Here is a 24,036-nt window from a genome sequence, read left to right on the forward strand (position 1 = left end):
TAGATTACTAATATGCATTGCTAAGAATTCATTTGGACAAATTCAAAGGCAATTTTCTCAGTATTTAGATTTTTTTGCACCCTTAGATTCCAGATTTTCTAATAAACCAAACATCAATGGAAAGCTTCGGAATTTAAACTTAAGACTGGTTTTGTGGTCCATGATCACATATATCTGATGCCAGGAAGCCAGCCCCCCGCATCTCTCGCTCCAAATTAAAGCAGTTTACAGTCTAAGAATTTTAGAGACAAAATTGGACGACTTTTGCTGCTACTTATTTATTATAGGCTACTTATATTAATTGTAATTGTTTATAATTCATTTAATTATTATATGAAGTGGCAATTAATTTTAAACTTTGTATTTAAATGTGTAAGCTTTAATATATCCAACTTTTAAAATGCATAGAGATTTATTTTCTTTCTGCTGCCAAAGTTTTGCAGCAGCAGAAGTGTTTATTGTTGCCTTGTAAATGCATTTAAATGTAAAAGTAAATGTACAAGAAAAGTGCTGACTCTTGTGATAAATTAATCCAAATGATTGCTTTGCTGTTTGCTGCACGTGTCACACATTCAGGTGCACATGCTCCAGAGTTAATCGCAAACTTTGGTTCCAACTTTGAGTTGGGAGAGAAGGTTTATATGGAGCTTTGTGAGCCCAGTGAATCTGAACTTAACCAGATTGGCTTTACTGAGTTTTATCAACTCAAAACTTACTCTGCAACTTTGAGTTTGTTCACCTCGCTTCATGCTACAGGCCACATGTTAGTCCATTACCATTGATTGATGGTGATGGCAGGCTTACATCTTTGTGTATCAATCAATTTCTTTGAGTTTCTTCAGTGGATGGATTAGTATTCAAATGCAGTTTTTTCAGCAGAGTACATTTGATTAATAATGTAGACAATCACAGTGGATGGAAGTCTCAGTCCATTTACTTCTAGTTTTACGGTGAGTAGCCTCATGTCAGTCTCAGATTTATTCTTTGAATGCATGCTTGTAAAAGAAAGAGCGACTGAATCTGCCGGTAGTTTGAGCGGTAGCGCAGTGTAAAACTCTGACCTCCGTAAGGAGCTGAGATGAAATTCGGCTGAAGAAAGAAATGATAGGGCGAGTCTGACTGCAGACTTGTGAGCATAAGTTAACCTCTGTTTGTGCACCGCTAGCTGCTCGCAGGTAAAGATCAAGGATTAGAGGTGGAGAGAGAGTTAGAAAGGGAGACAGGGAGGGGGAAGTAGTAAAAAGGGAGAAATCTAAAGTATTTAGGGAGTTTGTTTGACTTTAATGATGCCTCTTGGGATGAAGCTTTAGGTGCTGTGGAGCTGCTGGGTTAGAACACAGAGAGGTGTGTTAGAAATACCAGATTGGCTTTAGGCGATATGCTGTGGTAGTTGCCACATGACCTCTCTGCAGCTCTAGTCATTTAAATTAGAGGCGACATGAAGTGTGTCTGTTTGTCTGTCTCTCGTTAACATCCTTGTTCTTCACTGTCAGTCTGTCCTGCCATTTCTTCCATGGCTTATTTCTGTCTTCAAGACATCAGTTGTTGTGGTTGTGAATAAAATGCACATATGCTAGCATTATTTAGGGTGGGGTTGATAGAGACATGCCACCACTGCTTGTTATATTAATATGCAGAATTATGTTGGATGGAGTGGCTTAGAACCCAAAAGCCTCATACTCAAAGCAAAATGTTATCTGTAAACCAGTGATTCGTCTTAGATTAAGCTGTTGATCCATACATATCCACTGAGCTATAAAATCCTAGGACTGACAGCAGCAGATGTTGGGATGAAGTTTTGGAATAAAGTTCAATTCCAAAGTTCATTTGAGAACTGGAACTGATGAGTGAGAATGAGCACTCACTCCAGTTGCTGACTTTTCAGGAATTAAAGTTTTAGTGTCATACATTATAATCTAATTTCATTTCTAAATGTAATACTTTTGTTCACAGTTCATTTTTTGGGTCTAATGAACTATTCATGGGATCTGTACATAAAAAAGACTATTCTTGATCTAAATTTGTAAAAACTCTTAAATTGCTGAGTGTAACTTGATGCATACATTCATAAACGCCTCAAGGTTACGTATGTAACCCTAGTTCCTTGAAGGAACGAGATGAATCGTCTAGCGCTTTGGGGAACGTCCCTGACGAGACCGACTCTGAATATCGTGTGCAATCCGTCCATCGGAAAGGCGTGACGTCACGGGCGGGGTGACGTAGCGACCAGGAAGCTATAAAAGCACGTGCCGTGCAGCTGGCCTCAGCTTCGAGTAGGGAAGCAAGCGCCGGCAGGGGTGCCGGGAGTATGGCTTTGCGACGCAGCGTCTCGTTCCTTCAAGGAACTAGGGTTACATACGTAACCTTGAGGCGTTCCTTTTCAGGAACTCGAGCTGCGTCTAGCGCTTTGGGGAACGATGTGCCAACGCTGCCAGACTTCCAAATCCCTGCCTAATGTGTATCCGAAGAGCACAGCTAAGACGAGAGAACAGAAGAGCCCGGCGTGGCTCGCATGTCAAGATTGTAAAATCGGACAAATGTGGAGGGCGTGGACCACCCCGCAGCGTTGCAGATGTCCAAGAGGGACACACCTGCTGAGAAGGCCTTGGAGGCCGCCATACCCCGAGTAGAGTGAGCCTTGGCCCCCAAAGGAGGGGGAAGACCAGAGGACTCATAGGAGACGTTGATAGCCTCGACTATCCAACGACTAAGGGTCTGCTTGGTGGCAGGAGAACCCTTGTTAGAAGGACCATAGCAAACAAGCAGTTGGTCGGATTTTCTCCACAGGGCAGCTCTGTGGACGTATGCGTCCAGTGCTCGCACTGGACACATACAGTTTAGCTTCTCTTGGTCTGGCTCCCGAAAGGGAGGAGGACAGAAGGCCTGCAGTACGATAGGTTGTGGTGTGACAGAGGGAACCTTCAGAACATAACCCGCTCGAGGGTGTAAGAATGCTTTGGCCATACCAGGGGCAAAGTCTAGGTAGGTAAGGGCCACCGAGAGGGCCTGGAGATCTCCAACTCTCTTTAGAGAGGTGATTGCCAATAACAGGGCAGTTTTAATTGTTAGATGTCTGTCTGAGATGTCTTGAATTGGCTCGAATGGAGCTTTACAAAGAGCCTCTAGCACCACAACCAAATCCCAGGGGGGAACACGGGACCGTACTGGAGGTCTCTGCCTCAGTGCACCTCGGTGGAAACGTGTAACTAGGGGGTGTCTACCCACTGACTGATCATTGAAAGGGACATGGAAAGCAGCTATGGCCGCCACGTAAACCTTTAAGGTGGAGTGGGATAACCCCGCAGAGAGCCTGGCTTGTAAAAACTCCAGAACTGTACCAACTGGGCAGTTTGCAGGGTCAAGCTGGCGGTCTCTGCACCATGAAGTGAAGAGTTTCCACTTCAGGGCGTACAGTTTCCTCGTAGCGGGAGCTCTGGATTGGAGTAGGGTCTCAACAACCTCGGTTGAGAGACCAGCTGCTAACAGTTGTGCCCCCTCAGGGGCCACACCCACAGCTTCCACAACTCCGGGCGAGGGTGAATTATCATGCCCTGCGCCTGTGAGAGTAGGTCTGTCCTGATCGGTATCTCCCACGGAGAGCCGTCGAGGAGCGAGACTAGATCTGAGAACCATGGTCGGCCTGGCCAGAACGGGGCTACTAATAACAGACGGACCCCGTCCTGGCGTACTCTCGCCAGAACTCCCGGGAGCAGAGTGATAGGGGGAAAAGCATACAGACGAAGCCTCGGCCAGGTCTGTACCATAGCGTCCAGTCCCAGAGGAGCTGGATGAACTTGAGAGAACCAGAGGGGACATTGCGATGTCTCCTGAGTCGCAAAGAGGTCCACCTGGGCTGTGCCAAATACTCTCCATTTCTGCTTCACCACCTCGGGGTGAAGCATCCATTCCCCGGGCCTCGGCCCCGGCCTCGACAGTATGTCTGCTCCCACATTCAACCTCCCAGGAATATACACTGCTCTGATCGAGAGGAGTTTGCCCTGGGACCACAGAAGGATCTGGTGTGCCAGCTTGTACAAGGGGCGTGAATGCAGACCCCCCTGGTGATTGATATAAGAGACCACTGATGTGTTGTCGGTGCGCACCAACACATGGTGACCTCTCAGGTCTGGGAGGAAATATTTCAATGCTCGATAGACTGCTAGCATCTCTAGGCAATTGATGTGCCATGTCAGATGGCGATCGCTCCACAGACCGCGGGCAGGGTGGCCACTCATGACCGCACCCCAACCGGTGAGGGACGCGTCTGTCGCTAGCGTTACACGGCGACAAGGAGCTCCCAGCACCGTGCCCTGATTCAAGAACCAAGGTTTCTTCCACATGTCTAAGGCACGAAGGCACCGCCGCGTGACCTTGATAACTCGAAGTGGATTTCCCCTCGGGGAAAAGCCCTTGGACTTGAGCCACCACTGTAGGGGGTCTCATGTACAGCAGGCCAAAAGGTATCACGTTGGACGCAGCTGCCATCAGCCCTAACAATCTCTGGAATTGTTTGACAGTGAGTGACTGGCCTTCTTTGACTCTCTCGACTGACGTGAGGATCGACTCGATCCGAGCAGGAGACAAGCGTGCCTGCATCGTGGTCGAATTCCAAACTACGCCTAGATAGGTGGTTCTCTGAACTGGAGAAAGTACACTTTTCTTGGCGTTTAGTCTCAAACCCAGCTCCCCCATGTGTGCGAGAACGACATCTCGATGTCGAACCGCCATCTGCTCTGATTGAGCTAGGATCAACCAATCGTCGATATAATTTAGAATGCGGATGCCCTGCATACGGAGGGATACCAGAGCCGCATCTACACATTTCGTGAACGTGCGGGGTGAGAGTGCGAGGCCAAAGGGAAGTACTCGATATTGATAAGCTTTGCCCCCGAAAGCGAACCTCAGAAACCTCCTGTGTTGTGGAAGGATGGATATGTGGAAGTATGCGTCTTTGAGATCTATTGTGACAAACCAGTCCTCGGATCTGATTTGAGCTACCACCTGATTGACAGTGAGCATTTTGAACTTCAGTGGCATAACTGAGCGGTTCAGGAGACGTAAGTCTAAGATCGGACGCAACCCCCCATCCTTCTTTGGAACTATGAAATACCGGCTGTAGAATCCGGATTCCCTGTCTAGAGGAGGGACCACCTCGATGGCCTCCTTCCTTAATAGGGTATTCACTTCTTGTTCCATAACCAGAGCCTGCCGGGGGCCGACCACAGTCGGTGTAACCCCGTTGAACTTCGGTGGTGGATGACCGAACTGAATGCAATAGCCTCTTTCTATTGTACGCAGGACCCACTGAGATACATTTGGCAGTAGCTTCCACGCTGCTAAATAATCTACTAAGGGAATCAGTCTCTCGAGACTGACCTCTGGTGTAAGAGGCCCCCGAAGGGGCGGCGAGCATCCCAGCTCCGCTGCGCTCACGGGCGAAAATAACTGGGAGTAGCGCTCGCTGGAGGCCGCTGCGCCCTGAAACTCTGGCAGGGTTGGCAGGCCGACCTCCTGAGGGCACTGAGGTGAGGCGGGCACCGTATAATGAGGTGGACCGCGCTCTACCCCAGCAGGGGCTGCCCTCTGGATCCTGGCGTCAGGATCTTTTCGTCGAGGACTTCCGGGCTTCAATGACAGATCTTAAATTGGCTTTCGCCCTAGAAGCCCCCGACTCAGAGCGTCGCTGGGGCCCTCGGTCCCGACGTGGGGGAGCACGAGCGGTGACACTCTGTTTTTGTACTTCCCGGTATGAGGAGCCGGTATGTGGCGTGGTCATCTCCCGCCCAGATGCACCACGAGAGCGACGAGGGAGGATACTCTGGAACGCCGCCGCCTGTTTGCGTGCCTCCTGGAACCTGTCGACGACAGTGTTGACTGTGTCGCCAAACAGGCCCGAGGCTTGAAGCGGGGCGTCCAGGAGGCAGACCCTGTCTCTTTCTTTTATCTCTGACAGGGTCAGCCACAAATGCCTCTCCGCAGCCACTAAGGCTGCCATAGACCGCCCAATTGCGCGAGCGGTCTCCTTAGTGGCGCGGAGGGAGAGATCAGCGGTCTTTCTGAGTTCTTCTATATCTCCAGACTTAATCCCCTCCCCCTCATCGACATCTCTCAGCAGGTCAGCCTGATAAGCTTGAAGGACTGCCATAGTGTGAAGGCAAGCCCCAGCCTGACCTGCTGCCACATAACCTTTGCCCACTAGCGATGATGTAACTCGAAGAGGCTTAGTGGGCAATGTCGGAGCCTTAAGAGACGATGCCGAACCGGGCGACAGATAGCCCGCGAGCGTCTGTTCGACCCGTGGCATCGCTCTATAACCCCGCTCTCCCAGCCCCATCACGTTGCCATAATATAGTGAATCGGGGCCGAAGAGGCGGGTTGAATAAGGGTGGTTCCACAATCTCGACAACTCATCGTGGAGATCGGGAAAATATGGAAGGCTCCGACGTGGAGGTGGTTGCCTCGGCCGCAGAAAGCGTTCGTCTAGTTTGCTTCTCTGCGGCTCGGTTTGTTTTTCAGCAGGCCATTCGATTTTTAATTTATCTACTGCTCGTGTAACCACCTCCAACAGCTCCTCATACTGGGGCGACAGGGGTGGCGAATCCCCAGCAACCGACTCCACATCGACCTCCTCGGAGGAAGAGAGGTGAAGAGTTGATCCCTCACTCTGGGGGGAAGAAACCGACGAGCGTGCTTCCGAACCCAGGGTTTGGGCGCCGGATCTGGCAGATAAGGAAGGAGTTAAGGACTGGCCTGTCTCCATTCCCTCTGACAGATCCACCTGCGATCCCCACGAGTGCAGCAGCCACTCTGCCTCGGCAGAAGCGGGGCCAGCACCGCGAGGAACGCTGGTGAAGGCTCCCTCCTCGAAGAGAGCCCTCCGGGATCGAAGCGTCCGCATTGGCAATCGCTCGCAATGCGGACAGTCGGCCCCCTCGAAAGCCGACTCAGCGTGCTTCGATCCCAGGCAAGCCACGCACAGACTGTGTGTATCCCCGCTCGTAATGTAGCGAGGACAGGGAGGAACACACAATCTATAACGTGGCTTGGAATCGCCCTTCATATGTTTGGTCTTTTGCTTTAGTTTTGGCATATTGAGCTGTTTTAGCGATCTTTTAATGGCTAAGGGACAGACAACAATAAATAGGACCAACGGGACAGACTTTTGACATGCACACACAGAGTGCTTGCTGACAGACGTGAAGCTGAGGCCAGCTGCACGGCACGTGCTTTTATAGCTTCCTGGTCGCTACGTCACCCCGCCCGTGACGTCACGCCTTTCCGATGGACGGATTGCACACGATATTCAGAGTCGGTCTCGTCAGGGACGTTCCCCAAAGCGCTAGACGCAGCTCGAGTTCCTGAAAAGGAACTATACTTTTGCCATATTGCAATATCAGTTACACATCTGTGCACTTCAACTGCATATCAGCTTTAAAACAAAGTGATGGCCATAAGCACTAGAAATGAAAAATTAAGTTTTAATAACACTTAAGTCTCTTATGCTCAACAAGGATGAATTTACAGTACTTGATCCAAAATTATAGTAAATACAGTACTATTGTAAAAATTACATCTGTGATGGCAAAGCTGAATTTATTGGATTTATGCTTTGATAATCGCACAGAATAATAGTCAAATGTAGTTTCTGACAAACATTTGATTTTCTCAGCTTCTTGCTCAAAATAATGCATTTTTATGAAACCTACCTATATTCAAGTGTTTATAAAAAATCAAAACAAACAAAAAAACCTAATGCTTTAAGCTAGAATAAAACAGTTTTCTTTTTATTTCTGTTTAAAAGTAGAGGCTCTGATCTTTATTTTGGTGTATTGCATATTCAAATATTCATACAGCAAAATATACTGGAGTTCATCAAATTTGAGTGAAAATCATCAAAATCACTAGTGGTGGATGGAAACTTTTTTTCAAAAATGCTGGCAGGGAAAAGCGTTAATATTAGTATTAAAGGGGTCTTATGATGCAATTTACATTTTTCCTTTCTCTTTGAAGTGTTGCAAGAGAGATTCTTTATATAAGTTAAGAGTCAACCACTCCTACCTAAAACAGCGCGTTCTAACATGCCTCCAACATGTCTATGTCACAATGTGGGAAGATTTGCATAACACCGCCCAAATGTACACACAAAAAAAGAAGGCATATCTTTTATTATTGCTGTTGTCACTGCCACCATGTTGTGGAGTCTCTGTGTGTTTTGTAAAAGTGAAACTACTTTGTTTGGCCTTCCAAAAGATGACACAACTAGACATCAGTGATTGAGGCAATTCCAACTTTGCAAGGACAGTCTGGCACTTCCGACTCATAGTCTGTAAGTACGTTTTCATATGTAAAGAATTTCCCACTTATGATTCAAACGCAAGTTTTGAGCAGTGTAAAGTAGCGCTTGTTGTTTGTTGTTTCTCTGATCACAAATGCAGACATGGTTTTATGTTTACGCAGCGAAATACGCAATACAACGTTTAAAAATACTGTATAAGTCATTATAATCAGTAATTATATCCCCACTGGATGCAACAAATGCCTCATTTATAATGATCATCACTGCATGCATCACTGTATGGTGAAGGGCATAACAAACACACGTTTGAGGTATTCAGCCAATCACAACACACTGGATAGCTGGCACACCTCGCTTTTCAGAATTTTACTTTTTGTAAACATTCACGTGTTTCTGAAAGGCAGGGCATAGAGGAGCAACATTAATGTATATTATACTACTTTGGGAAGTCGTGGCCTAATGGTTAGAGAGTTGGACGAGGTTGTGAGTTCGAGTCTTGGGCCGGCAGGAATTGTAGGTGGGGGGAGTGCATGTACAGTGCTCTCTCCACCCTCAATACCATGACTTAGGTGCCCTTGAGCAAGGCATCGAACCCCTAACTGCTCCCCGGGCGCCGCAGCATAAATGGCTGCCCACTGCTCCGGGTGTGTGTTCATAGTGTGTGTGTGTGTGTGTTCACTGCTCTGTGTGTGTGCACTTCGGATGGGTTAAATGCAGAGCACGATTTCCGAGTATGGGTCACCATACTTGGCTGAATGTCACGTCACTTTCACTTTCATTATATGGATTATTTTTTTTTACCATAAAAAACAAAAACACGTTGCATTACACCAAATACACAAAATAATGTTATTTTTAGCAATGTCATATGACCCCTTTAATTTCATTTTAAAAAATTCTTACAGGTATATTTGTTTATAAAAATGTAGAGTGAATGAGCTAGAAGTAGAAATGGATTTATTTTGGGGTAGAAGTAGTACATTTCTCAGTAGCACTTGGGAAATTTCTTTAAGCCCATAGTGGACAAAAGTGTGGGATTTCATAACTGAAGAAGTGGCACTTTTGGACGTGAAGGAAGTGGAATACTCAGCAGCATGCTTTATTATTTTATTTATTTCGTTTCTTGAGGGGGATCAGGATTTGTCACGTCTCCTCAATATCCTGAATCTCACCATTCATTTAAGTTCTCTACTGTAACATCCAAGGCTTTCGATAGGAAATATCAGCACTTATCCTTGCCAGGCATGTTTTAGTGTAACCTGTCAGAGTCGATTTATGTCTCTTATCCTCCATTTATCTTTACAAATATTGCAACTACATTACCAATTCAAGTATCTCAAGGTAGAAATTTCTAACTGCTGTCAGTTTTGAAAATTTTAACCACATTGTCAGTAACAGCCATACTAATTTGATTGAATCAAATATCTGCAAGTAGGTGAATCTTGGTCAAATCTGAAACCCTCTGTGCCTGTAGTCAAATTGAATTTAGTATAATGACCCCGCCCCCACTTAACATAGTGTTTATTAGACAATATTTGAACCATCTACACAATCTAATTAACTCTGCCATAACAACTGAGTTGTAGATATACTTTAAAAGATAATAGTGATATCTTGTGGTGATGGAGACAGGGCTGAAGTTCCCAGCATGCACTGCGCTACTACATCCCCGCTACTTGGGATGACAAGTATCTCGCACACTGTATTTGTATCTGGGGCTCTGTGTTTATTCTGCAAAAACATAATTCTCTTATTTTTAACAAAGCACAAATAACATGAAATAAATGCAAAATACAACACCAAAACACTTTTTCTTTTTTATGGGTTAGTGTTGTTTTTTGTTTTGTTTTTTCAAGCTACACTACCATTCAAACATTTGGGGTCAGATTTTTATTCTTTTCTTTTTCTTTTAGCAAGCAGATATTTGCAAGCATACATTAAATTGATTAAACGTCCCAATAAATAGTTTTATAATGTTAAAAATACTTTTGAACTTTATATTCATTGAATTATTCTAAAGATAAAAACAAAATCGTATCATGGTTTTCCGCAAAAAAAATATTAAAAAGCACAACTGGTTTCAACAATGATAATAATAAGAACTGTGCATTGAGTGCCAAATCAGCATATTAGAATGATTTCTGAAGGTCCATGTGACACTGAAAAATAAAATAATAGCTGCTGAATTACATTTTAATATACATTAAAATAGTTTAAAATATAAGTCAATGGAAGGATAGATTGAGATTAATTGGTATATAATTAACAAGATGAGTTGGCTATATGACCAGTAGGAGTAATCTTATATCAATGGTAAGTGGAACTAGTTTTTGTTGTTGTTGTTGTTGTTGTTCTTCTTCTCCTAAAAAAAAAAAAAAAAAAAACAGACATGTGGTGATGGCCGGTTTTTTTTTTTTTTTTTTTTTTTTTTATGAATAACATATTTAATCATGCACAACAGCCAAATTCTAATGTTATCCATAGAAAAATAAATCTGGCATCAGATCATATTTTGATTTACTGTAATATACATTTAGTAATATTTAACAACATTACTGTTTTACTGTATTTTACATAATTTGAAAGAGATTTCTTTCAAAAACATTACAAAAAATCTTAACAACCCCAGACTTTTGAAAAGAAGTGCATATATACAACAAAAATATGATAATATGCAGTGATGTTATGATTATGAGTTAGCATTATTGTCTGTCTGTCTGTCTTTCTCTCTCTAAACTATTAGTATGTTCTGGCAGCTTTGACAATGTGGACCAGCTCTCAGTTAGGGTGGACCAGAGTTACTCTGGCCCTTATGTGGCCTCTGTCACACTTTGGTCTATGAATTTGACCCAAACTCAAACTAGCTGAACAGTCCAGAGTAAAAAGTCACTAACTTCAGTCAGTTTACTCACTTGCCTCACAGTACATACATTTTGATCCGTGAGATTTCATTGGCTGGTTCAGATTTGAGGCGTCTCTTTCTGTTCTTCTTCCTCATTTCAACCAGACTCTGCATCCTGCAGTCAACTTTTAATTTCACACTGGTCTAAAAACCTTTGTTAGACCAAAGGGGGAAATTTTTTACAAATAATAATAATAAATAATGGTTATTTTGCATTATTATTGGCAATGAATTTTTAAATGTAAAATGTTTTAAATGCACAGTTTTAAATGTAGTTTCTGCTTTGGAGCATGTTTCTTGTACCAAATATATATATTGTGTATGTTTATATCTCTCTTTGTGTGGCTGTTGGTAAAAACAAAACAAAACAAAAAAAAACAAGTAGCACGTCATGATATCCTAAAAAATGCACACACCATATCAGAAAGCCTTGATGTTTAAGCTGGGATAATTATGGCTGTATGTGACTCAGCAGATTGTGTCATAGTATAGGCCTAACAGGCCGGTTAACCACTTTTGAAGCAGGGGAGTTCACTCCTGCAAGAATATTCTTGCGCAGCCGCCTCAGCCTGCTCGTCGCCGAGGGCGCCCCCCTGCAGCCGGTGGTACCCAAACCTTCACTAAAAGAGCTGTTTCCTCTACCTCCAGGTCCCAAGAGGCCACGAACGACAGTTGGCGATGTGCTTCCTCGCTGCTCTCGTTCTCCTCTCCCCTTGCCAGTTTCCATGCAAAGCCGGCTCGAGAACGCTTCGCCTTCTCATGCCCTCTTTGCTACTTGGAGTCAGACGAGTGCCTGCACTTCGCCCCCGCTAAGGGACGCTATACCTCCCATGCCAGGGCTGTCCGCTCCACCACGCTGCCCCACCATGGAAACACCTGTAGTCCCCTTGACCCCGCTGGTTCGGTTTCTGGGAGCCTTCCCTCTGGCTCATCCGGATGATCAGGCTCGGCTACGCGATTCAGTTCGCCCGGCATCCCCCCAGGTTTCGGGGTGTCCACGCGACGATGGTGGGCAAAGATGCCCCTGTCATGCGTGTGGAGGTCGCAACCCTGCTGGCAGAGGGCGCGATAGAGCCGATCCCTCCAGCCGACATGAAGTCCGGCTTTTACACCCCTTACTTCATAGTACCCAAGAAGACAGGTGCGTTACGGCCAATCCTGGACTTGCGTGCTTTGAACCGAGCTCTGCACAGACTCCTGTTCAAGATGCTAACGCCCAAGCGCATTTTCGAATGCATTCGTCCGAAGGATTGGTTTGCAGCGATCGACCTGAAGGACGCGTACATTCATGTCTCCATTCTTCCTCGACACAGACCGTTTCTTCGGTTTGCTTTTGAGGGGCAGGCATATCAGTACAAGGTTCTCCCATTCGGGTTGGCCCTGTCTCCCCGCGTCTTTACGAAGGTCACGGAGGGAGCCCTGGCTCCTCTCAGGGAACAAGGTGTCCGTATCCTCAACTACCTCGATGACTGGCTGATCGTAGCTCACTCTCGAGAGTGGTTGTGCGAGCACAGGGATCTGGTGCTCAGACACCTCGCCCGACTGGGTCTTCAGGTCAACTGGGAAAAGAGCAAGCTCTCCCCTGTGCAGAGAATCTCTTTTCTCGGTATGGAAATAGACTCGGTCGCCATGTTCGCACGGCTTACGAACGAGCGCACGCAGTCACTGCTGAATTGCCTGAGACAATTCAAGGGCAAGAGAGCGGTTCCACTGAAACTGTTTCAGAGGCTCCTGGGGCATATGGACTTGCGTGCTTTGAACCAAGCTCTGCACAGACTCCTGTTCAAGATGCTAACGCCCAAGCGCATTTTCGAATGCATTCGTCCGAAGGATTGGTTTGCAGCGATCGACCTGAAGGACGCGTACATTCATGTCTTCATTCTTCCTCGACACAGACCGTTTCTTCGGTTTGCTTTTGAGGGGCAGGCATATCAGTACAAGGTTCTCCCATTCGGGTTGGCCCTGTCTCCCCGCGTCTTTACGAAGGTCGCGGAGGGAGCCCTGGCTCCTCTCAGGGAACAAGGTGTCCGTATCCTCAACTACCTCGATGACTGGCTGATCCTAGCTCACTCTCGAGAGTGGTTGTGCGAGCACAGGGATCTGGTGCTCAGACACCTCGCCCGACTGGGTCTTCAGGTCAACTGGGAAAAGAGCAAGCTCTCCCCTGTGCAGAGGATCTCTTTTCTCGGTATGGAAATAGACTCGGTCGCCATGTTCGCACGGCTTACGAACGAGCGCACGCAGTCACTGCTGAATTGCCTGAGACAATTCAAGGGCAAGAGAGCGGTTCCACTGAAACTGTTTCAGAGGCTCCTGGGGCATATGGAGTCCGCGGCGGCAGTCATACCACTCGGGTTACTCCATATGAGACCGCTTCATCACTGGCTTCACGACCGAGTCCCGAGATGGGCATGGCAACAGGGCACGCTCCGAGTGACTATCACTCCGGCCTTCCGCCGAAACTTCACCCCGTGGTTGGACCCCTCGTTTCTACGGGCGGGCGTGCAGCTAGAACCGGTGTCCAGACATGTTATTGTGTCAACAGATGCATCTGCCACGGGCTGGGGTGCCATGTGCAACGGGTATGCTACGTCGGGCTCCTGGACAGGACCCCGACTTCAGTGGCATGTCAATTGCCTCGAGTTGCTAGCAATACGTCTTGCTCTGCACCACTTCAGGGCCCTGCTGAAGGACAAGCACGTTCTGGTCCATATGGACAACACTGCGACCGTAGCGTACATCAACCGTCAGGGTGGTCTACGCTCCCGCTGCATGTCTTAACTCGCTCGCCATCTCCTCTTCTGGAGTCACAAGCATCTGAGGTCGCTTCGTGCCATTCACATTCCGGGCAGGCTCAATCGTGCCGACGAGCTCTCACGGCAGCAGTCTCGCCCCGGGCAATGGAGACTCCACCCCCAGTCGGTTCAGCTGATTTGGGAACACTTCAGAGATGCTCAGGTAGACCTGTTTGCCTCTCCAGAAAATTCCCACTGCCAGTTGTTTTACTCCCTGACCGAGGGCACCCTCGGCACGGACGCCCTGGCACACAGCTGGCTGCTGGGCCTGCGCAAGTATGCGTTTCTCCCAGTGAGCCTTCTTGCTCAGACGTTGTGCAAGATCAGGGAGGACGAGGAGCAGGTCCTCATGGTTGCGCCTTTTGGCCCGGCCGGACCTGGTTCCCCATGGTTCTTCCTCATTTCAACCAGACTCTGCATCCTGCAGTCAACTTTTAAGTTCACACTGGTCTAAAAACCTTTGTTAGACCAAAGGGGGAAATTTTTTACAAATAATAATAATAAATAATGGTTATTTTGCATTATTATTGGCAATTAATTTCTTTTTTTTTCATGAAACACTAAAATATTTAAATACACAGTTTTAAATGTAGTTTCTGCTTTGGAGCATGTTTCTTGTACCAAATATATATATATTGTGTATGTTTATATCTCTCTTTGTGTGGCTGTTGGTAAAAACAAAACAAAAAAAAAACAAAAAAAAAAACAGGTAGCACGTCATGATATCCTAAAAAATGCACACACCATATCAGAAAGCCTTGATGTTTAAGCTGGGATAATTATGGCTGTATGTGACTCAGCAGATTGTGTCATAGTATAGGCCTAATAGGCCGGTTAACCACTTTTGAAGCAGGGGAGTTCACTCCTGCAAGAATATTCTTGCATGGTTGCGCCTTTTGGCCCGGCCGGACCTGGTTCCCCAAACTTGTACTCCTCGCGACAGCCCCTCCCTGGCCAATTCCTCTGAGGAAGGACCTTCTTTCTCAGAGACGGGGCACCCTCTGGCACCCACGTCCCGATCTATGGAACCTACATGTGTGGTTTCTGGATGGGTCATGGAAGGTTTAGGTACCTTGCCACCTCAGGTGGTAGCTACCATCACTTCAGCTAGAGCCATGTCCACCAGACACGCCTATGCTTTGAAGTGGAACCTCTTCGTCACTTGGTGTTCTTCATGGCATGAGGACCCCTGGAAATGTCCGAATGGGTCAGTGCTTTCCTTTCTTCAGGAGGGGTTGGAATGAAGGCTGTCTCCTTCCACCCTCAAGGTCTATGTGGCCGCCATTTCGGCTCACCATGACCCTGTTGAAGGTAAGTCTCTTGGGAGGCACAATCTGATCATCAGGTTCCTGAGAGGAGCAAGGAGGCTCAATCCGCCTCGCCCTCAGCAAGTCCCCTCTTGGGACCTCGCAGTGGTTCTATCGGCACTGCAGAGAGCTCCCTTCGAACCCTTGCTCTCAGTAGAGCTAAAGTTTTTATCTTTGAAAACTGCGCTCCTGACGGCTTTGACTTCGGTGAAGAGGATCGGGGACCTGCAGGCATTTTCAGTTGACGAAGCGTGCCTGGAATTCGGGCCGGCTAACTCTCACGTTATCCTGAGACCCCGGCCTGGGTACGTGCCCAAAGTTCCCAACACTCCTTTTAGGGATCAGGTGGTGAACTTGCCAGCGCTGCCCCTGAAGGAGGCAGACCCAGTCCTGGCGCTGCTCTGTCCAGTACGTGTGCTCCGCACCTACGTGGACAGAACTCAGTGCCTTAGGACCTCAGACCAGCTCTTTGTCTGTTACGGAGGCCAGCAGAAGGGAAAGGCTGTCTCCAAGCAGAGGTTATCCCACTGGATAGTGGATGCTATTGTCCTGGCATATCAGGCTCAAGACCTGCCATGCCCCCTAGGGGTGAGAGCATATTGATTACTTTTCTTAGGCTGTTCTTATTATTTTACATTTGTTTCTTTGATTTATAATTAATCTTAGCTTAGTTGTTCTCTATGTGCTTATGTGTGTTTTGCTGCTTTTATTTTTATATGCTTGTTCTGTAAAGCACTTTGTCTGTCTAGCGGCTGTTTAAATGTGCTATATAAATAAATTAACTTGAACTTGAACTTGAACTTGAACAATTTCGCAAGTTTGCGACGCGTGACCAAGCGCTGTGAGCTGCCTTCTGCCGGTGTTCTGACGATTCAGTGATTCTCGTAAAGGATGTCACAAGCCAAATAACAGAAACAATGCCCTGCCTCTTTAATTACTGAGTACAGAATGTTTCTGATAACGCACACCCCACAGACTCACCATGCCGCGTCGTGTCTTTAACTGCCGAACACACATTGCCCTCGACTGTATGCACACTCGCGCCTTTAAGTTTGCCTACTTACAAAGAAATGAAGGTTCTGTCATTTTTATGTTAGGTTTATTTTAATGTACAGTATAGAGACAGAATACCAACCAAAAAATCCAGAAAAATCCATTAAATAAAGGTAAGAAATTGATTTGCATTTTAGTGAGCGGAATAAATATTTGATCCCCAAGCAAAACATGACTTAGTCCTTGGTGGAGAAACCCTAGTTGGCAAGCACAGAGGTAAGTCGTTTTTTGTAGTTGGTCCCCAGGTTTGGACACATCTCAGGAGTTATTTTGATCCACTCTTCTTTACAATTCGTTCTAAATCCTAAAGGTTTCTTGGCTGTCGTTTGGCAACTCGAAGTTTCAGCTCCCTCCACAGATATTCTATAAGACTGAGGTCTGGAGACTTGCTAGACCACTCCACGGCCTTAATGTGCTTCTTTTTGTGCCACTCCTTTGTTGCCTTGGGAGTGTGTTTCAGGACATTGTCATGCTGGTAGACCCATCCAAGACCCGTCTTGAGTGTTCTGGCTGAAGGAAGGAGGTTCTTGTCCAAGATTTTACAGTCCATGGCCCTTCAATTTTCCCCTCAATACTGTGAAGTCGTCCTGTACCCTTAGCAGAAAAACCTCAAAGCCCCAAAGCATAATGTTTCCACATCCATGCTTGATCGTAGGGATCGTGTTCTTGGGGTCATAGTCAGCATTTCTCTCCCTCCAAACACGGCGAGTCAACTTAATTCCAAAGAGCTTAATTTTGGTCTCATCTGACCACAGCACTTTCTCCCAAGCCTTCTCTGAATCATTATATGTTCTTAAGCAAACTTTAAATGGGCCTGTACATGTGCCTTCTTGAGCAGGGCGACCTTGCAGGCGCTGCAGGTTTTCAGTCCAGTCTGGCGTAGTGTGTTACCAATGTTTTGCTTGGTGACTGTGGTCCCAACTGCCTTAAGATCATCAACAAGCTCCTCCAGTGTAGTTCGGGGCTGATCCCCATGAGGCGAGATCTTGCACAGAGCTCCAGACCAAGACCGATTGATGGTTGTTTTATATTTCTTCCATTTCCGAATAATCGCACCAACAGTTGTCTCATTCTCACCTAGCTTCTTGCTGATGGTCTTGTAGCCCATTCAAGCCTTTTGCAGATCTACAATCTTGTCTCTGACATCCTTTGGCAGCTCCTTGGTCTTGCCCATGGTGGTGGGAGAGGTTGGAATGGAAGATACAGATTGTGTGGACAGGTGTCTTATTCACCTAATGAGCTGACATTAGGAGTAACTTCTTAAAGTGACAGAACTAATCTGTATTCCACATGGGCATGTAACCAATCTGTGGGAGCCAGAATTCTTGTTGGTTGGTAGAGGATCAAATAGTTACTTTTATTTTTATTTTAATTCTCTGTCTCTATCCGTTAAAATAAACATAACCATAAAAATTACAGACCCTTCATTTCTTTGTAAGTGGGCAAACTTACAAAATCAGCATGGGATCAAATAAATATTTCCCCCACTGTGTATATAGTCTACATTGAAAACAATGATGAACATATTGCATCACATAATTTAATCTGTGGCTAGATTGCAGAAAAAAAGACAATATGAACCCACAAATTACAAATTAATGTAAGACTTAAGATCTGTCATTTACAGACTGTTTACAGGGGTACATTACCTTACTAAAAGCTAACCTACTTTTAAAAATAAAAACTAAAACCCATGTTTTAGGTGTTTTTAAACTGACCTCTGTGTTCATGAAGGCACAATTTTTTTATTATTGAAATCAGTGCAGTCTGCAGTGGTGTGTGAGAGTCTCTTTGTGTGCTGATAATGTCTGTGCAGGATTTTCATTCTCCTACCACCCACCACAACAACTTAAAAACCCTGTCAGTGGCTGGAGAATTGAGATCGTGATTGGTAAACGACTCCTGCGTGATTGGGTGTCAGGCTGATAAACGGCCTTTGGGTATTACAGCCATTTTATGTCCACCGTCTGCAACCAAATCAATTTCTGCAAAACTGACAAATATTGCCATGCCAGATGTTTCCAGCGGCCCCTCCACACATGGCACCAGTGTGAATCTCCATTTAGCTGAAGTGACTCCAGCATCTGTGGTCATTATGAGCATGAAGTATCACCCAGTCATGGCCTTTTAGTCACACGGCTTTAATTGGTCACCCCTGTTTTTGTCTTGTGGAAGTCTATGAAAGGATAGATTGAGATTAATTGGTGTATAATTAACAATATGGGTGGGCTATGTGACCAGAATATTATATCACAGTAACAGTATGTGGAACTACTACTTCTTCTTTTCATAAGATTACATATATTAAACAGCCATGTGGTGATGAGTGTTTTTTTTTTTTTATTTGTGAATAAAATATTCAGTGATGCACGACAGCCAAATTCTAATGTTATCGCATAGCAAATAAATCTTGTATCAGAACATATTTTATTATATGCTGAGCTGCTTTCAATGTGTTCTATTATTATTATTATTATTATTTTATTATTATTATTATTATTATTATTACTTTATTTATTTATAACATTTTAGTATAGGGACCAATTCTCATGATTAAGTCTTTGCTTATTAGTATGTCTATTTTTAACAATTTCTTAGTAGTAGTTTATTAGTAGTTATAAAGCACATATTTTGCATGACCATATTCCACATCCCTAATCCTACCTATACCTAAACTTAACAATTACTTAATAACTATTAATAAGCAGCACTTTAGGATTTTATTGAAGCAAAAGTCATAGTTAATGGTTTGTTAATAGTGAGAATTGGACCTTAAAATAAACCATCATTATTAGTAGTAGTAGTAGTAGTAGTAGTATGGTATCACTTAGTATAGGGACCAGTTCTCACTATTAACTAGCTGCTTATTTGCATGCCTATTATCAACATATTTTATGTTTATTCGTACTTATAAAGCACATATTCTTCATGACCATATTCTACATCTCTAATCCCACCCAACATCTGCCTTTCTAGTTATTAATTAGCAGCAAATTTTGGAGTTTGAAGAAAAAGCCATAGTTAATGATATGTAAATAGTAAAAATTATTAGACCTTAAAATAAAGTCTGACCATTATTAATATTATTGTTGTTGTTGTTGTAACACTATAGGGACCAATTCTCACTATTAACTAGTTGCTTACTAGCATGGCCATTATTAACATATTGTCTGTTTATTAGTAATTATAAAACACATATTGATAGCGGATATATATATATATATATATATATATATATATATATATATATATATATATATATATATATATATATATATATATATATATATATTGATGAATACATTATTACTTCTTTATTTTTTTACATTTCAAGTTTGAATATTTAAAGTATTTCTTATGTAAGACAAGTTTCAAAGTTCTGCTAGTAATGTGCAAATGACTGTTATTTCTAATTACCACAGAAGGCTGCAAGCATTTCAGATGACAGGATTTCTCATCAGCGCTATAGAAATTCACAAATGATTGTTCTTTCAAAAACTTGACGTGTTCTCCCAGCATGCGCTATAGCCGCTGTCAGTGGTTTAGCAAGTTTTTGATACATCTTCCGTTCAGAGACTTAAAGGCTAGAAGAACAAATTCAGCTCATGATTTGTGTGGCCCCTCAAAATCCCAGCCCATTGCTCACACACAGTAGGATGGTGAATTAGCTGTCATCAAGTGTAGCTGACTGTGAAGCAACACGCACACACACACAGACACACGCTCCCCACTCAGCGATAACATATAAACCCTGTATTATGACTATTACTTCCCCCCATTTCATGGCTGTCTGTCTGCGAGCCTGAGCTGTCTTCCTTTTCCCTTCCACACTCTGAGCACTCAGCTTTGCTCCATGCCCAGGAGCCTCTCAGACAGCTTTTTACCTCTGGGGAAAACAAAGACTTGACTGACTGCTCTCACTCGCTATTTGAAGGCTGACTAAATGCCTTAACACAGTCTTGGGTCTCCGAGCATTTCTCCATTAGTTAGACAGAGGAGTAATGCTGAGGAATAGAGTGGGAGTCATTTTGAAAGGCTCATTACGTGCAGATCACCTCTTTGCTCAACAATAGCAGTTTATGTGTACATATGTAGAGTGTGATGGATGGGGTTTTGCCATATGTGTGTAAGTGTATGCATTAATTCACGTGTATGCGTTCAGACAGCAGGAACACAGGCTGTGAGTCAACTATTAGCGTGCACTCTCATTTCCATATTGCTCTTGGTGTCCCCCTGTCATGAAACCATGCAAGAAGGACATTAATGCTTCTCTCTTTCTGGTGCATGCGGGGAGTGTGTAGGATAAAGCTGATTTGAAATGTCTCTGTTTTTATTTAATTTTGCATCCTATTGCATATATTTGCTACATCAGTGGTTCTCAACTGGTGGGCCATGACCCCAAAAATGGCTGTCAGGTTTGCTCTGATAGGGTCACAAACAGCAGGGACAGAAAACAATGCTAGGTGCAAAATATAAAATGTAACAAACCATATAATCGTGCCTCGTTAGGATTGCAAAATATAGTGGCTCTAAAAGGGAGGAAGAAAACATATTGTTGTTGCTTAAGACCATGCTTCCAATAAAAGTCTACAATAAATTTGCCTCTCATTGTGTGATATGACTATTGGTTATGTTTAACGTTTGTTTTAAATGTTAGGCTGGTAATTGACTGCTTTTGAATTATATACAGTACATACAGTACAGACCGAAAGTTTGGAAACACCTTCTCATTCAAAGAGTTTTCTTTATTTTCATGACTATGAAAATTGTAGAGTCGCACTGAAGGCATCAAGGGCTATTTGACCAAGAAGGAGAGTGATGGGGTGCTGCGCCAGATGACCTGGCCTCCACAGTCACCGGACCTGAACCCAATCGAGATGGTTTAGGGGTGAGCTGGACCGCAGACTGAAGGCAAAAGGGCCAACAAGTGCTAAACATCTCTCGGGGAACTCCTTCAAGACTGTTGGAAGACCATTTCAGGTGACTACCTCTTGAAGCTCATCAAGAGAATGCCAAGAGTGTGCAAAGCAGTAATCAAAGCAAAAGGAGGCTACTTTGAAGAACCTAGAATATGACATATTTTCAGTTTATTCACACTTTTTTGTTATTTATATAATTCCATATATAATTCCACATGTGTTAATTCATAGTTTTGATGCCTTCAGTGTGAATCTACAATTTTCATAGTCATGAAAATAAAGAAAACTCTTTGAATGAGAAGGTGTGTCCAAACTTTTGGTCTGTACTGTATATATATCTGTATGTTGTTGTTGTTGTGCTTTGGGTAATATTAATCAATGTCATATTAATAATTTAAATAAATATTATATTAATTATGCCCTTTCTTGTGCTTAGGGTAATGCTAATCAATGTAATGTTTTGAGGGCATTTGGTACTTAATGATATCTAATAAAGCATATTTGTAGTGTTGTTGGGTTACCATCTGATGTCCAATGGAAATACTAGGTCCTGAGGCAAAAGCAGGTGAGAATCACTTTTATATAAATTTATCTCATACTTTTTTTTTCTTGTTCTCCCACTAAGCACTTCAATTTAATTGATAGTGTCTGTTGTACCAGAGCTGTGCTGCACTGAGTCATGACCCACACAACAGTTTGGCATGGCATGGTGTCAGTCCCTCTGGGCACGTCTTCCCTCCAGCAGGTTCAGTTGTACTTCAGATTAACGCTAACATCGAGGATGTGCCCTGCTGTGGAAGAGCAAACTGACAATGGTAGCATTAAATGAAGATGGGGTGAAGTGATGAGCCAATTATGTTATGGGTAAACTTGTCTGTCTAGAGCCATTTTACTCTGCATAGAAGCTGCACCAATGCAGCAAAAGTGGCACATAAATGTATTTACACAACAGTCACATGTAGCACACACTTGAATGTGGATTACTGGTTTGTTTGCAGAGTGGACTGAATACATGATGCAGGTTGATTGACGACAGAGTGGCAGTGGAAAGACACAGTAGGAGTCTTTGCCAGTCCAGCTGCTTTCCTGTGAACGACAGGTTTTAAAGATGACTCACACAGTTGGTTCCCTCAGTGTGTACTGTTCAAATTTCACTCTTACTTTCTCAACAGTTAAGGTTGGCAATGGAAAATCAATTTCAATTCCAGAATCAGATAGTTAAGGTCAGGAATCGGATACTTATTGTGAAATTTAAATGTAAATTCCACCTATCAGTTCCTGTGTGCATTATTATAATTTTTTTTTAGCTGGTCAAAAGGGGCTGTTATAATTGTATTTGTATTTGAATCATTCATTCAAGAGATTCATTCAAAAACACTGATTCACCCATGAATAAAACAAGTAAATCTTGAGTGAATCACTGAATCATTCCATTCATAAATTCCATGAGATTTTGTTTAGTTAATGTTTTATTTTACTTTCTTTTATGTTAAGCACTTTGAATTACAATTGTGTACAAAAATGTGCTATATAAATAAACTTGCCTTGCCTTGCCTAATATTTTTTTCTTCAGAGTTGTGAGAGAACTACAACCTCCATTAATAAAGCCACAATTTCTCCATAAACATGCAGCTCTGTTTTGCACACAAACAGCTCTTAATCAAGTCCAGTTTTTATGTAATCAGCTGATTTTTATTCATGGCATTCTGCAGCAATTAAATTATTTGCAAAAAGAGACACATAATAAATATGTTTGATATTTTAATGTTCGACTTAATAGATTGAAAAGCATAACCGGAATTGGAATGCGGAATTGATAAAATTCAAACGATACCCAACCCTATCAACAATGCATGCATACTCTTGTTTGCCTTTATGTCTGTTTCCTTTCACAATAATGAAATCCATAAATAAATAAAGTATTAAAAAAATGTATACTTTCTAAATGCAGCAATGTAAATACGATATAACAGGCAATGTTTTGGACGGAGCCAAATTGCCGCAAAATAAAAAATACTGTCTGTCTCCATCAGATACATCAGTTATAATTTCAAAATAGTCAGTACCTAAGTAGTCAGGTTAGTATCATTGCTAATTATTGAAGTTTATATTGGAGCATGTTACAAGAAAATGCCATTTTTGATTATCTACCTAAGAATTTCATGCTTATTTTTTTTCTTTTTCTGTGAATCTGTGAACACAGGTTATGAAAGCAGTCCATGTGTGATCTGCTGTGCTTGCAGTTTACCTGTGATGTTTTAGAAAATTGTCAAAAAAAAATGATATTCTACAGGCTAGCTACAAAAAAGGAAAAGTTACTCTGAGGAGGCTGTCAGGTTGTGTGGCCTACTTTAAAACCAGAGCCCTGTAGCTATTCAATGTGCAGAGCTCAAAATACTTGCTAAAATACTGAAAATGCATCTCAAGTAGAATCAGTGGTGTCCTGAAAGGATCATTCTTATTACATAACAAATAACAATAACAACAACAACAACAACAACAACAACAAAATCTGCATATGGCAATTTTATTTTCAGTAAGGGACATGTCCTTTTTACAAAGGCCAGCTTTGTATTTTTGTGGTACTAGAGCCCTACTTTAAACTGAAAAGCTATGTGGATATGCATGTGATGTTACAGCTGTAGTTTGTCAAACACAATACCTTCAAAAATTCAAAGGATTCTCTGTGGATGTATGACAAAACTTAATCAGCCAGATCTCTTCCTAGAGTTTTCTTTCTTTTCTTGGGCTTTCTAGGAATGTA

At 43.5% G+C, this 24,036-nt stretch overlaps 1 protein-coding gene across 3 annotated transcripts in view; it reads left to right on the plus strand.

The window, feature by feature from the left end:
- Nucleotides 1-24,036, plus strand: part of edil3a (EGF-like repeats and discoidin I-like domains 3a) — a 216,978-nt gene that overhangs the window by 144,197 nt on the left and 48,745 nt on the right. The window lies entirely within an intron of this gene.

Source organism: Carassius carassius, chromosome 5 (assembly GCF_963082965.1).
Source record: "Carassius carassius chromosome 5, fCarCar2.1, whole genome shotgun sequence".
Lineage (NCBI taxonomy): Eukaryota > Metazoa > Chordata > Actinopteri > Cypriniformes > Cyprinidae > Carassius > Carassius carassius.